A 14,453-nucleotide genomic window follows, 5' to 3' on the forward strand; every position below is an offset into this window, starting at 1 on the left:
CGCACATGTCTGTGTATATGTACCTCTGTGGGTGTGTATATATACAGCTTTTGTTGTTGTTTACAGAACAGACGAGCAACCGCAAAGTATTCCATGGAAAACTTCCTTCCACTGCAAGTAATGGGCTCATTTCAAATAGTGCCTCAACGTGTCATCTTTGGATCGGGGGCTTGTGGGAGAAGAGGCTGGGTAAGTGGGTTGGAGCTGCCGTGGGAGCTTTGCATGCCAGGCTGGGCATTGTTTAGAGGTGTTATTCTGAATGTTATGAAGAGCTGTGTGTGCGCGCATGTGTGTACACGTGCGTTGGGGGAGGGTGGTTGTGTATGTGTGTGTTGGGTGTATGTCGTGTGGGTGAGTGGCGTGTGGTGTGTGTGTGTGCATGCCCAGGCACGTGTGTTGGAGAGCATGTGTGACATGAGCAGACCTATCCTGGGGGACCCCTGGTAGCAGCTGTGCTCTACACTATTGGGGGACAGTCTCTGGTGGGGCAGGGTGGGCAGGTAGGAGTCCATTGAGTCAGAAAATTCCCTTGGAAACAGAAGGAAAGGGGCAGGAGAGGGACCGTGGAAAAGGGACTGATGTCAGGTTTGGTACCAACCAGATGCGGGGCCTGGGGGAGGGTAGCAGGGCTGTGAGCTGTGCTCCTGCCTGATGGTACCTCTGATGGGGGAGGGGCACCCGAGGGGATGGGAGAGCCCCTGAGCTCAGCTGGGGCTTGGTTGAGTCTGAGATGCCGAACTCAAGGGAAATTGGAGCTCCAGACACTAGTTAAGACATCGTCTAAGAGAGAGGACAGGACGGGGAGGAAAATGCGAGGGACAGGAGGGGCCTGAGGGGTGGCTGCCCAGGGCAATGGGCCCGGCCCCGTCGGGCCAGCTCACTGTCCTTTGGATGTGATGGAGGGAGCGGTCAGGACCCTGAACCGGTGGAGAAAGTCAGGGAAGATGCAGAGCTGCCGAACTGCCCTGAAGACCCCCAGCACAGCAGGGGGTGCGGGTCATTGCCTGCGGGGCCTGCTGGGGTTTCTCCGGCTCTGTGCCTCCGGGGGACCCACATCCGGGCCCTCGAGGTGCGCCCGCCCCCCCAGCAGCAGCTTCCCTCAAGGGCCTGGGGGTGATGGTCCTGATGCCCTGAGGGCCGCCCCTCTTCTCCGGAGGGGTGCGCTCTGCTGATTTATTCAACACAGAATTCGGGAGACAGTCTCTTTTGTCAGCTCTTTTCTCCTCCAAGTAAATAGATCAGTAAGTGCCGATAGCCAGCAGGGAAGGAAGAAAGCTTCCCCAGCTTCCCAGCCTCCTGTAGGACCCCCGCCCCCAACCACGGGAAGCTGGTCGGGAAAGCGGCTTTGGGGCTTTGCTTCGTTTTCCCGTCACCAACATGGAATTTTCATGCAGCAGCTTGAAGTTCCTTCTAAGAGAACAGAATGAGGTGGAGTCAGCAAGACGTGTGAGTACACGCAGCTCCACGCTGCCAGACGTGGGGGTAGGAGCGGTAGGGGGAGCCGCCAAAGCCTCAGGAAGCTCGTCCTGCCCAGGCCGCCCGCTTGGCATGAAAATAGAGCCTTTCTTTACCAGAAAGGCTGTCTGAGTCGGAGTTAACCCAGTTCAGCCGACTTTCATCCCTTACTCAGAACTGAAATCAGTGTCTATGCTTGAAACCACATTCACGTTAACTCATTATTTCTATACGCCATCCAGGCATGAGCCTCTCGTGGCCTCACAGTGAGTGTGTGTATGTAAGTGCGTATGTGTGTGTGTGTGTGTGTATAGGTGTGTCTGTGAGTGTGACACTTTATCTCTCACACTGCCCACAGCTCTGGACGCCAGCAGCCCCGTCCTGCTGGACGAGCTGAGCTTTGGGTACCAGTACGAGGCCCAGGACTGCGTCCCCCGGTGCGTGTGGAGTGGATCCTCGGTACGAGACGTTCCTCTCACCCCACTAGCCATGGTTTCCAGCCCCTAATGGCCTCTGCCCTGGAAAACGTGCTGTGCAAGGCAGTAGTGCGGTATCTGACAAACTGCACTAATTTGTGTCTGAATCAATCCTGTAAACCATCTTTACGGTTCTTGCCTCCCATCCTGCATGTCCAAACCAGCCTGAGGTTACCCCGGGAGTGTGCATTTGACGGTAAAGAGCGATGGCTCTCCTCCTTAAAATGCCAAGTATGCATCCTTTTGTGCTCACCGCTTTGGCATGACCTGAAGTGCGCTGCGGCGACGGAGCTGCCGCTCTGCAGGGCCCGCTCAGGTGGGACAAGCCTGCCCTTGGCCGAGCGGTGAGCTCCCTCCAGCGCTTGGCTGTTCCGGTTCCAGCCGGCCCTTGTCACAAACCGTCCGTCCTAGGTGCGTGTTCGCCAGGAAGCTTTCCAAAGCCCTGTGTGATTCACCCCACTGGCACAGAGCCAAGAGCACTTTCGTGCCAGGAGTCTGCCGCCCCCTGTTTGCTTATTGCCAGGGTGGTCTCACCTCTGCACGGCGCGTGGGCATCTGAAACTCATCTGCCGGGGCCCAGGGCTCCGCTGGGTCGTGGTGGAAGGGCCCTGAGAGGCTCAGGCCAGCGTACTCTGCACCTGTGGATCTCCTAGCTGGCATTATTTTCTCTGCTGTCTGTTCTTACCTGAAACCATCAACACAAATGGAGCTCTTACTGCAAAATATATCACAACATGCAAGGCAGGGGCACCCAAGAGTCAGCTTGGGCGTTGGCTGAGGAGGGTTCCAGAGGCTCTCAGCTGTGCCGGGTGACCCTTTACATGCAGCTCATGGAGAGATCTGGGGGTGCTAGGGGAGGGGCCAGGGAGGCCAGGGCACCAAGGGGGCCCACGGCTAATTACCCAGCAGTCTGGAAGCTTTGCAATGCATAACAGTCTCTGTGGCCTTCCTGGAACGCGGTGGGGAACTTCAGCACTGATGTTAACCAAGCTTCTGTCCCCTTCACTCCCTGACCCCTTCCCGTCTAAGATGTCTTCCAAGCAACTGAATTGATCCAGGAGCTCTGCACAGAGATAGAAGGTGCAAATATGAATGAACACGCCTTCACCTGCACGCACAGGCAAGTGGAGGGGCAGCCCTCACTCACACAGCACGACCTGACGGGGGGCCAAGGTCGTTGGGTCGTGTTTTATAGCTGTTGAGAATGACGTTGCTGTGAACGCTGGTGCACAAGTACCTACTGAAGACCCCGCTTCCACTTCTTTGGGACATATGCCTGGAAGTGGAATTGCTGGATCATACGGGAATTCTTTGCTTATTTTTTAAGGAACCTCCATATACCGTTATCCTCCATATAACCTCCATATACCATTATCCATATACCGTTATCCCAAGCGGCTGCACCCTTTTGTGTCCCAGCCAGCAGTGCACAAGGGTCACAGTTTCTCCAAATCCTCACCAACACAAGTTATTTTCTGGTTTGTGATTGGGGATATCCTAACAGGTATGAGGTGGTATCTTGTTGCGGCTTTGATTTGCATTTTCCTGATAACTAGTACAGAGACTTTTAAACTCTGCCCATTTTCTTTATTAATTTACTAGCACACAGAAGAAAGAGTAGCTGCAGCACCCAGACTCGATTACTGAGCACAAGTCACGGCCCCTATGACACCTGGCCCCTGAACACCTCAGCAGGCATCGTTCTGAGACTTTGAACCTTGGCCTGTGGGTTCGTTCCAAACAGGGATGCAGTCTCAGGTCCCGTGGATCAGATTGGAGCATCACTGCCGGGTAGCACTGCTCTTCTTGACCCGGTTGGAGTTTCTGCACAAGCAGCCTCCAATTTTCTAATAAACTGTAAACTCTCACTGGTGCCTTGCCTTGGGTGGTCCCCAAAGGATCTGAGCGGTGCAACTCATGCTATCACGTCCCCCCTCCCCACCCCCCAAGAAACTTCCGAAGGACTCCGTCTGGCGTTCAGCATCTTTACGTTTGTTCTTCTTGTAAATATGTTCCGCAGTGAAATTAAGGTTAGGCTTTCTGATCACGTGATCCTTCCCGACTCCCGCGGCCATCCGTCCTTTCTGGATTAGTGACATGTAGGCGTTTCCATGTTCTCCTGGAGCTGAATCATGGCGGCTGGATTCTTGCTGTGTGTGGCTGGCCCAGCTCCCAGGGCCCAGCATACTCCGTGGCCAAGTCTGTGAAAGCCACGCAGGAACCTGCTAGAGATAACGAAAACCAGCAGTGGCAGTTCCGCCTTTCGGTGGAAGGGTCCTCACAGGGCTCATCCTCAGGGTTAGGGGCAAACAAGGCGCATTTCATTCTCAATAGCTGAGCCAGGGGTGCTGGATGTTCTTCTGTCTTTCTCATGGGCGGTGTCCTTTGGGTTTGAGTCACGATTAGGGATATGCTCAGATGACCAGGTCTGTAGGTCTACAGTTGTGGCTGCACATTAGAATCACCTGGGAGCCTCTAACGATCCCCATGCCTGGGCTCTAGCCCCCACCAAAGAAATCAGAATCTCTGGGCATCGGTGCTTTTTACACAAACTCCCCAGGTGACACCAGCGAGCAGACATGCTTGAGAATCAGCTTCTAAACTTGAATGAACATGCAAGTCACCAGGGCATCCTACTAAAGATGCAAATTCTGAAGAGCAGGTCTGTGAGGGGCCTGAGATCCTGCATTTCTGACCTGCTCTCCAGTGACGCAATTCTGCTGGTCCACACTTTGAATAGCGAGTCTGAAACAGGGCTTGGCAAAGCGTGGCTCAGAGGCCAGATGCTTTATTATTATTATTATTATTTTTGGCGGTACGCGGGCCTCTCACTGTTGTGGCCTCTCCCGTTGCGGAGCACAGGCTCCGGACGCGCAGGCTCAGCGGCCATGGCTCACGGGCCCAGCCGCTCCGCGGCATGTGGGATCTTCCCGGACCGGGGCATGAACCCGTGTCCCCTGCATCGGCAGGCGGACTCTCAACCACCACGCCACCAGGGAAGCCCCAGATGCTTTTTTAAAAAAAATTTTTTGGCTGCATCAGGTCTTTGTTGTGGCACGTGGGATCTTCCTTGCGGTCCACGGGATTTTTTGTAATGGCGCGCGGGCTTCTCTCTAGCTGTGGCGTGCAGGTTTTTTCTCTCTAGTTGTGTTGCGCAGGCTCCAGGGCACGTGGGTTCTGTAATTTGCAGCACCCGGGCTCTCTAGTTGAGGCTCACGGGCTTAGTTGCCCCACCGCATGTGGGATCTTAGTTCCCTGACGAGGGATCGAACCCACGCGTCCCCTGCATTGTGAGGCAGGTTCTTTACCACTTTACCATCTGAGGGACCGCCAGGGAAGTCCCTCAGATGCCTAATTTTGTAAATAGTTTTACTGGGGCACAGCCATGCCCAGCTGGGTAGTTATAACAGACCGTATTACCTGAAAGCCTAAAATATTTACTATCTGGCTCTCTACAGAAAAAACAGGCCAACCCCTGGTTTAAAGCATGCTAATTAATGCTGGTATATCTGTTATGAACTCAATGACCCAGGCTGTAGGTCATGATCGTTATAAGATGATGGTGACTCAGAGGGTCTCCCTCCCTCAGAGGGGCAAGGTACATTTTTAAGTCGCAGTAATTATTAGATCGTCTGACCTCCTTTTGAACCTTTCAGATTTGGTTTACAATTGTGGAAGTGAAAATTGTTTTTTGTGCAGAGAATGTACTAAAAAAAAAAATAAAGAGAGAGGAAGGATAATTTATACTCCTCTGAAAGTTCTTTGGCTAATGTCTGTGCAGTGCAGTCTATTGTCCATAAAATTCTAATGAATTATTGTCACTTAAAAGTTTTCTACCATTTAAAAATTATACAAGTAATATATGTTTGTTGAGAAAATATGAACATATGGTACTTACAATCTGAACATCCAGAAATAACCACTAAAATGTTTGAATATACTCTTCAGGCCATTTCTGTACATACATATACCACGTGCCACAGTGTAAACAGTCTCTGGTGTCAGTTTTCTCATCTCTGAAGTGCGGAGAATAATAATACTTCTCCAGGGGGTTGTTGATAGGATTAAATGAGATCATGTGTGTGAAGTGCTGAGCTCTCGTTAATAGCTCAGTAAACGTTAAGTTTAGAAATGGGGTTCTATTGTTTCATAAACTACCCCCAGGGTTTGGGGACCAGTCATAAAATCGGTACATGCCACTTTCATCATTCTCTTCTGGAGAGAACCTGGTCGCAAGACCACACACCTTCCTCCAAGGGATGCCGGGACATGCAGTGCAGCTGGGCAGGCACCCGGATTGAAACCAGGACCTCGGGGTGTGGGTGAGGGATTTAGGCGGGAAGCTAATCTCTACCACAATAGACTTTACCCCGTTTTTCTCTGAGGGTGTTCATCTTTTGCTATTCGATGCATGTGAGTTCTTTATAAATGAACGATAGGAATTTTATGACACATATATTGCAAAATTTTTCTTTGGTACCCTTTTTCACTTTTAATTGTGTTTATGGGGTTTCTATTTTAAAAATTAATTTAGTAATATATGCACATATGGACATTGTAGAAAATTTTGAAAATAACCAAAAGAATGAATTAAAAATTGCTCAGAATTCCACAACTATAGATAACAACTCTGTTAACACCTTGATTTAATTGATGTGTGTGTGTATTTGTGTGTGTGTGTATGTGTGTTTCTTCACACACAATTAGATTTATGCTTTATATTCTATATATAGTTTTAAATCCTGCTTTTTTGCTTAAAATTCTACTGTGAGAATTCTCCCATCCCACTGGAATTTAAGAGATAACTTTTTTTTTAACATCTTTATTGGAGTATAATTGCTTTACAATGGTGTGTTAGTTTCTGCTTTATAACAAAGTGAATCAGTTATACATATACATATGTTCCCATATCTCTTGCGTCTCCCTCCCTCCCACCCTCCTTATTCCACCCCTCTAGGTGGTCACAAACCACCGAGATGATCTCCCTGTGCTATGTGGCTGCTTCCCACTAGCTATCTATTTTACGTTTGGTAGTGTATATATGTCCATGCCACTCTCTCACTTTGTCCCAGCTTACCCTTCCCCCTCCCCATATCCTCAAGTCCATTCTCTAGTAGGTCTGTGTCTTTATTCCTGTCTTACCCCTAGGTTCTTCATGACATTTTTTCCCCTTAGATTCCATATATATGTGTTAACATACGGTATTTGTCTTTCTCTTTCTGACTTACTTCACTCTGCATGACAGACTCCAGGTCCATCTACCTCACTACAAATAACTCAATTTCATTTCTTTTTATGGCTGAGTAATATTCCATTGTATATATGTGCCACAGCTTCTTTATCCATTCATCTGTTGATGGACACTTAGGTTGCTTCCATGTCCTGGCTATTGTACATAGAGCTGCAATGAACATTGTGGTACATGACTAAGAGATAACTTTTAATGACTGCTCAACAATCCATCATTTAGATGTTCAATATTTCATTTCCTCATATTTCTAATTTTGGGTATTAGATTGTTTCCATATTTTCACTGTTACAAATAATGTCTCAGTAAGTGTCTTTCTTCCCAGACCCTTGGCCACCCCTTCACACATTCGGTGACCGTGCACTGTGCGCCCATGACACACCAGGCACCCTCCTGGGGTTAGGAAGACATCACTGCCCTGGGCTTGGGGCTCACAGTCTCATCCTGCTTGTTTCCATAGCATACGTTTCTAGAAGGGGAATGACTGTGTCAGAGACACAGAGAGAGAAGCTGGGGCGGGAGGAGCTGAGCCTCGCTAAGGGAGTAGCTCTGGAGCCGGGCCCCCCGACTCCCCTTCTGGTGGCAGAGATGGCCATTCCCCGAGGGCTGCGGCCTGTTCGTGCTGTTGTTTCTTCAGTGTTTGGTTCAAGCTTCCCTTAAAGCATACATGTAATAATGAAGCCCTAAACGTGTGCTTCCAGGACATAGTGGACTCTTCCGTGTGCAGCAGGGGAGCATCAGGGCCCTTTGGTACAGTGGCTGGTGATGGAAACGCAACGGATTGTGGGAGTCATTCTGCCCTAACACTCGTGGGTCCCAAGGCCCAGCACGAGCAGAGGTCCTCAACCTGTCGGCCTAAATATTTAAAAGTTACTCATCAGATGGTCGAACAGAATAAGCTCTTGTCCTCCTGTCTTTGCAAGTATACCTTCATCATGACCTGAGGAGCAGGTTCAGATTTAGGACTTCTGGCACTTTGAGGTTAATAACACGCAGGGATGCAGGACCAGCCTGCTGTCAGCCTGCGACCTGCCTCGTCTCCTCCCCAACGCCCGAGAGGCCTCCCAGCCCCATCCACAGCCCGCCAGCAGCTGCCCTGCTTTACCCCTAAGGCCTGGGGTGTGGTACCCCGGGAGGAGAGACCCGGGGAACGGGTCCATGTCGGCCCTGAAGGTGGGAACAGGAAGTTTGGGCAGGAAATTCGGGCTCCCAAGGACCTGGAACGTAGTCCAGAGAGAGTCGTGGGCTCCAGGTGGACACATCCTCACCCCAACGGGCGTGGGGCTAGATCGGGGACCCGTGAAGCCTGGGGCCAAGGCAGGGCCCCCCTTGCTTGGGTCTAAGCCGTGCTGTGAACAGCTGCTATTGAGCTGTGCCGGCGCTGTTTTCCCTGCTCTCTGTGCATTGTTGCTTCCAAATCACACGGCTCAAGGTTCTTGGTCGACTCCCGGGTGGTGATGGCCCAGCCAAGATGTCACTCCAGCAGCCTGAGTCCAGAGTCCACCCTCTTCACTGCGGTGCTGTGCTGCTCCTCATAGAAGGATGGGAAGCCCTGGACTGGATTATCTCGAGACCCACTTCCTCCCAGGGATGGGGGTCAGCTGTGTGGGCAGGGCTGCTCCGGTCTGAGGAGGGGTCCAGAGACCTCCAAGGCACTGGGTCTGTCCCCTGACCATGACCTCACATCCGTTCGCTCTCAGACGTAAGTTCTATTACTAAATATTCCAAATCGGGTTGTTGCTGAGCATTTAGGAACAGAGGTTCTAGTTTCTTCGTCTGAGTTTTCCCCGGATTATCTCCCTAAGTAGGATTGATCAAACGGCCCCTCCCAGCAGGACCCTTCTCTTGTCACCGCAGAAATTATGCGGTTCTCTACTCTCCTGGCAAATCAGTGTAAAGTGAACGCTTTCCCTTGGAAATGCTCCTAAGTCTCGGTTTTTCCAAAATAAAAGTATTTTATCAAAACAATACTTCGATTATGGGAGCTTTTTTCTGCGCTGCCCCATCTTAGCTCCACGGATGGAGTTTGGGGTGGGACCAGGGCCGGCAGTGTAGCTCCATCCCTGCGTCGCCAGGTGCAGAAGCAGGATTTTGGGACCGTTGGGGTCTTTCCCTCCCCTCTGCGCAGGCCAGCCTGGGGGCTTTGATAAAGAACCTTGGGAAGAGGCAGCCCGCATGCCCCGTGGTCCCCCCGCAGTGGTGGCAGTGGTCCCCTGACAGTGCCTTCCTCTGCAAAGGCGCATGGAATGAACAGTCTCCCTAAATTAAGTCTATAAAACGTTTCCTATCTCCCCTATTACCCCCGCCTCGGACTGAGTTCATGGGCAAAGGAGAGAGAGTAATCCATGTAGAATTTTTGGTCAGTTGGGTAACCCCCTGGCACAGTTCTGGAAAATGTGATATGAGAGGGAAGTTCTGTATAACTGCCCAAGTGGGAGTGGTTTCAATGTGCCTGTTGCTTCCCCTGGGCAGTGGCAGGATGGTTCTGTGTCTTTTTGTTCTCACTTACCCAGGGGTGAGTTTGTTTCCCCCTTTTTGCTTGTTAACACCCTTGTTAACATTTACCCAGAGTGGCCATGATGGGTGAAATAAACATTTGAAGAACTAGCCCTGGCTCCCGGGCCTAACACAGTCGATCTCCCCCAGCCAGTATTGGTGGCTGCCAGCCTCTAGGATTCGTCCCAGTCATTTCATCCGGAAAGGCATGACAAGCAAAGGAATAGCCTGGCTCTCAGGAGGGCAGCGATGCCGTTGGATGGCTGAGATGGCATGGGAGCGCCGGGCCCACGGCCGCCCCACTGGAACTAACCACGGTGCGCCGGGCTCTCCAAAAGCAGGATGAGAAGCGTTGCCAGGACGTGAAGGGAATCCCCAGGACAGGCCGGCCTCTCTCCAGATCGGATGTGGCACATGGTGGCTCGTGTACCCATGCTTCCTCGGTTCTCTCGACAGCAGGCAGGCAGCACTGAGATGACATCACTCCTCCCCGCTGAGCCCGGGCAGAGCTTCACCACCCTTCCCAGCAAAGCCCATCAGGCATGTATTGCTGAAAGATGGAGTTTTCATGCAGGGTGAAGCCCAGTGGAAATCCCACTCTAACATCAGCCCAGGAGCCACCCAGCATCTCTAAGGAGGGTGGCGATGGCAGATCCCGTCGGTGGCCTAACTGTTCTTCCGGCTTTCTCTTTCTTGTCAGGATCCACACCCCATTTTGGAGGCTGAAGGTATCAGGTACTTGGTTTCGCAGCCTTCTCTGCAGCAAGGACATAGGTATGTGTCCTAATCCTGGCCAAGGATTTGTATTCTGCCTGTAAAAGCTCTGGTGGAAGTTTTCCTTCCTGGTAAAAAGAGATCTGCAGAGAGAAACCCCACTCTATGTGCTTGGAACTTGCTTACCTGAAGATGTAACTTCCAGAGCTGTGACCATCGTCTTGTAACCACGAGGCGCCAAGCCCGGAAGTGAAGACCAGTGCTCTGTGGACAGTGGGACAGAGAGACGGACACACCCGGGTCTGTAATAACGTGCTTGGTGGCTGAATTTAACATATTTGGAACCACTCACTTCGGGACTCCTCCTTATGAGACAGTAAGTCCTTGTGTAAGCCGCTTACAGTCGGATAAGCTAGTGCTATAGCCAAAAGCATTCTTCCTGATCTGAACCCTTCCCCTGGGTTTGCGGCATCTCCTGCCTTAAATGGCAGAGCACAGCCCCCGGTACAGAAGCTGACTATGCTGACTGGTCACTTTCCCAGCTTCCTGTGCAGTTCAGAATGGACACACTGCCTGGGCTCCACCGATCATGCACCCAGGCCAAACCTTGTGTCAGAATCCAGTGGTGTGAAGGGACAGAGGTGGTGCAGAATCCATGCAGTGGGGGGGACAAGAGGCTGCGTCCAGTGTCCCCGGTGGCCAGGGCCGTGGCTCTGGCCGCAGCAGGAACTAGGTCTGTGACATCCGTGTCAAGAGGACTTCTGGTGCAGCAGTGGCCTTTTTTTTTTTTTTTTTCCCCTGTACGCGGGCCTCTCACTGCTGCGGCCTCTCCCGCTGCGGAGCACAGGCTCCGGATGCGCAGACCCAGCGGCCACGGCCCACGGGCCCAGCTGCTCCGTGGCAAGCGGGATCCTCCTGGACCGCACGAACCCGTGTCCCCTGCATCGGCAGGCGGACTCTCAAACACTACGCCACCAGGGAAGCCCGCAGTGGCCTTTTTTGATTGGAGTGTAGTTAATTTACAATGCTGTGTTAGTTTCAAGTGTACAGCAAAGTGATTCAGTTATGTATGTGTATATATATATATATATAAATTCTTTTTCAGATTCTTTTCCATTATAGGTTATTACAAGACATTGAGTAGAGTTCCCTGTGCTCTACAGTAGGTCCTTTTTGTTTGCTTACTTTATATATAGTTGTGTGTATATCTCAATCCCAAACTCCTAATTTATCCTCCCCACCCTATCCCAGCGGTGGCCTTTTTTGTTGTGGGTGGAGAAGGCCATTCGTGTCTGCATAGCGTCCGAGCTGCCTCTCCATCCTTCCCAGAGAGTCTTGAGCTTCTCAATACCTTTTTAATCAATTCCCACTTTGCTTAAAACAGCAAAATCGGCTTCTGTCGCTTACATCTAAGGACACTGACCGACACAATAACCCACAGGCAGTGGTAGCTATGGACGATACTGCCCGCGAGAAGCCCTCTGTTAGCACATTGCCCACGTGCCACCTCTTTTGAGCATATAAAGTAGACGTATCTCTGAGTCCTAGTGCATACAAAATCAAAACATTTTCCATTTATATGTTTGGATTTCCAAGGTGAGGGAGGTGTAAAATTCAAGTAAATCGTTAAGAGAATCCTCCTAAAAAACACATGAAATATTATTTTCTACTTCCTGGAAGGAAACACAAGATCGGTTCTTCTTGTCTTTGTGGTTGCTCAGAGGGTCCAGGGTGACCCAGTTACCATGGCAAGAGCTTCCTTTTCAAAGCACAGCAGAGACGCAGCCATTCAGAACGTGTCCCGATGGGCATGTGATTCCTTCTGCTCCTGTGGACATCAGCTTCGCTGTGAGTTCTGTGTGTCGTTGCCGAGGTTCCTGGGACCTTGGTGCAGGGCCAGCTGAGTAGGTTTGGGTAACAGCTGTTTCTCTCTTGGTCCTGTTTTGAGTTCTGTGATAGATGAGGCTCTGAGAGAAGCCTGAAGCCACCAGCAGAATCGGTGTGAGAGCCAAGAGCTTCTCCCTTTTCAGGTTCTAACGCTACGTGGGCCTCGACGGTAGACCAGATACCTGACACGGACCTTTTAACTGTTGAGTGGTCTGTAGACGGAAACTACTGCCACCGGCTCACTTGTTTCAAATCTTAATTTTTTGCCACCTCCTCATTTCCAACCTCTTTCTTCTTTAATTAATAATAATAATGATAATAATAATAATGGCCACTTTTTGTTTTTTGTGGTACGCGGGCCTCCTACTGTTGTGGCCTCTCCTGTTGTGGAGCACAGGCTCCGGACGCGCAGGCTCAGCGGCCATGGCTCACAAGCCCAGCCGCTCCACGGCATGTGGGATCTTCCCGCACCGGGGCACGAACCCGCATCCCCTGCATAGGCAGGCGGACTCTCAACCGCTGCGCCACCAGGGAAGCCCGACCACTTTTAATTATGCACACACTACCAGCCATGCTACATGCTAGATGCTTTATATATATTTTTATCTAATTTAACCTCCTATGTTTCCTGCGAGATATTTTACAGATATTTCACAGATGGGAGAACAGAGATGCAGGGTGGTTAAGAAACTTACAGAGGTCACTTTGAGAGGCTGACATTATTAGTCATCTTTTCATACGTCCATGTTTTATGTCCCAGACAGACCCCTTGAAGGCAGGAACCAAATAATATTAATCTTTCTAAAACTCATGGTTTTAGAAATAATGTGTTGGGCTGGTCAGTTGCTCTGTCTTTAAATACATCCCATTGTGGGAGGATGAGAAGGCTTGACTTGACACGGGATCTAGTGGTGCACTGGACCTGATTCATCGTGTTTGCCTATTTCCATCATAGGGGTGCTTCCCCCCCACCCCGTCTGGTTTCAAGTGGCCAGTGTGAGGGCACAGGGGTGAGATGGGTGCTGTTGGCTCTCAAGGGCTGTGGAAGGGACTTCAGCACCTCCCTGGCTCCTGGGCAGATCACAGGGTGTCTATAGCCCCAAAGCTGCTTTGTTTGGGAGGTATTTTGGCTCTGTGATCCTCTAATAGTTTCTCAAAAGCACAATGCCTTGGAGGAGATTGGTGATGGGACTGATGGATAATTTACCCAAATCTCATTCTGACACAGGGTTCCTTCTGGTGGTGGCTGCGCCTGCCTAGCGCAGGACACATGGCTTCGTGACTACCCAGCGGCGCCCACACCCAGCATGGAGTTGTGTCTGGGCAGAGAGAGGCTGTGTGACCCCGGCAACCCCTCCTCCTAAGAGCAAACACTTAGAGCAAAGCTTTTTTGCTGTGACTTAGAGGAACAAGGTGAGGAATTTCTTCCAAGAATGATTAACCCTAAAGATAAGCAAAACACGCCTGAGCTAACAAGGAGTTTAAGGATCCGACATGCTTCCTGGCAGCGAGCAGATCTCATCATTCTCCTGTGTCTGAGATGCTCTTGTTTAAACAAAAAACAAAACGCCTCTTGTCTAAGCCTTGGTCAAACTTACCACCAAGAGGAATGCGTTTTAAAAGGCTTATAATTAGAGGTGCTGGATGCCATGTTGCTGAAACAACTGTTCATAAAACAATAAACATGTAATTCTGTTGTTAGAAGGGGAACGGATTTCTAATTTTTAGTAAATCTAAAAAGAGCTCCAAGTCCTTTAAGTTACTGAAACTGAAATAATATCTAACAGCTCGGTAACAGACCGACATCCTCGGCGTGTATGCTTGGGCTGGGGCGCTCAGCACCCTCTGTACAAACTTTTATTGCATGTCTCTTAGGTACCAGACACCCTGTAAGAGCCTGGAGATATAAAGACGAAAAACACACAGGCCACTGACATCGGAATGAAGTGGCTGGAGAATGCTTTCCGGGGCTTGACAAACTACAGCCTGAGGGCCACACGCAGCCCGCAGCCTGGGGTTTATTGGACCAGGGCCACCTCCATTCACAGACACGCTGTCTATGGCCGTTTCTACTGCGACAGAAGTAAGAAGCTGGGACAGAAACTGTACACCCACAAGGCCTAAATGTCTATCATCTGGCTCTTTACAGAAAAAGGTTGCCAATCCCTGGTCCCGGA

At 50.6% G+C, this 14,453-nt stretch overlaps 1 protein-coding gene across 2 annotated transcripts in view; it reads left to right on the plus strand.

Moving 5' to 3' along the window:
* LOC111181317 (uncharacterized) overlaps positions 1-14,129 on the plus strand; it is a 28,990-nt gene extending 14,861 nt beyond the window's left edge. Inside the window, exons 3-4 of one of the 2 annotated variants that reach the window (XM_089918239.1) lie at positions 67-1,446; positions 2,961-14,129. The gene's annotated coding sequence lies outside the window, so the exon portion shown is untranslated. Of the gene's footprint in view, positions 1-66 lie in introns of both variants that reach the window. The other variant, XM_089918238.1, reaches the window with a different exon arrangement.
* The last annotated feature ends 324 nt before the right edge of the window (positions 14,130-14,453 follow it).

Source organism: Delphinapterus leucas, chromosome 10, assembly GCF_059928025.1.
Source record: "Delphinapterus leucas isolate spDelLeu-1000000601 "Yukka" chromosome 10, BTC_Dleu_Yukka2, whole genome shotgun sequence".
NCBI classification, from domain to species: domain Eukaryota; kingdom Metazoa; phylum Chordata; class Mammalia; order Artiodactyla; family Monodontidae; genus Delphinapterus; species Delphinapterus leucas.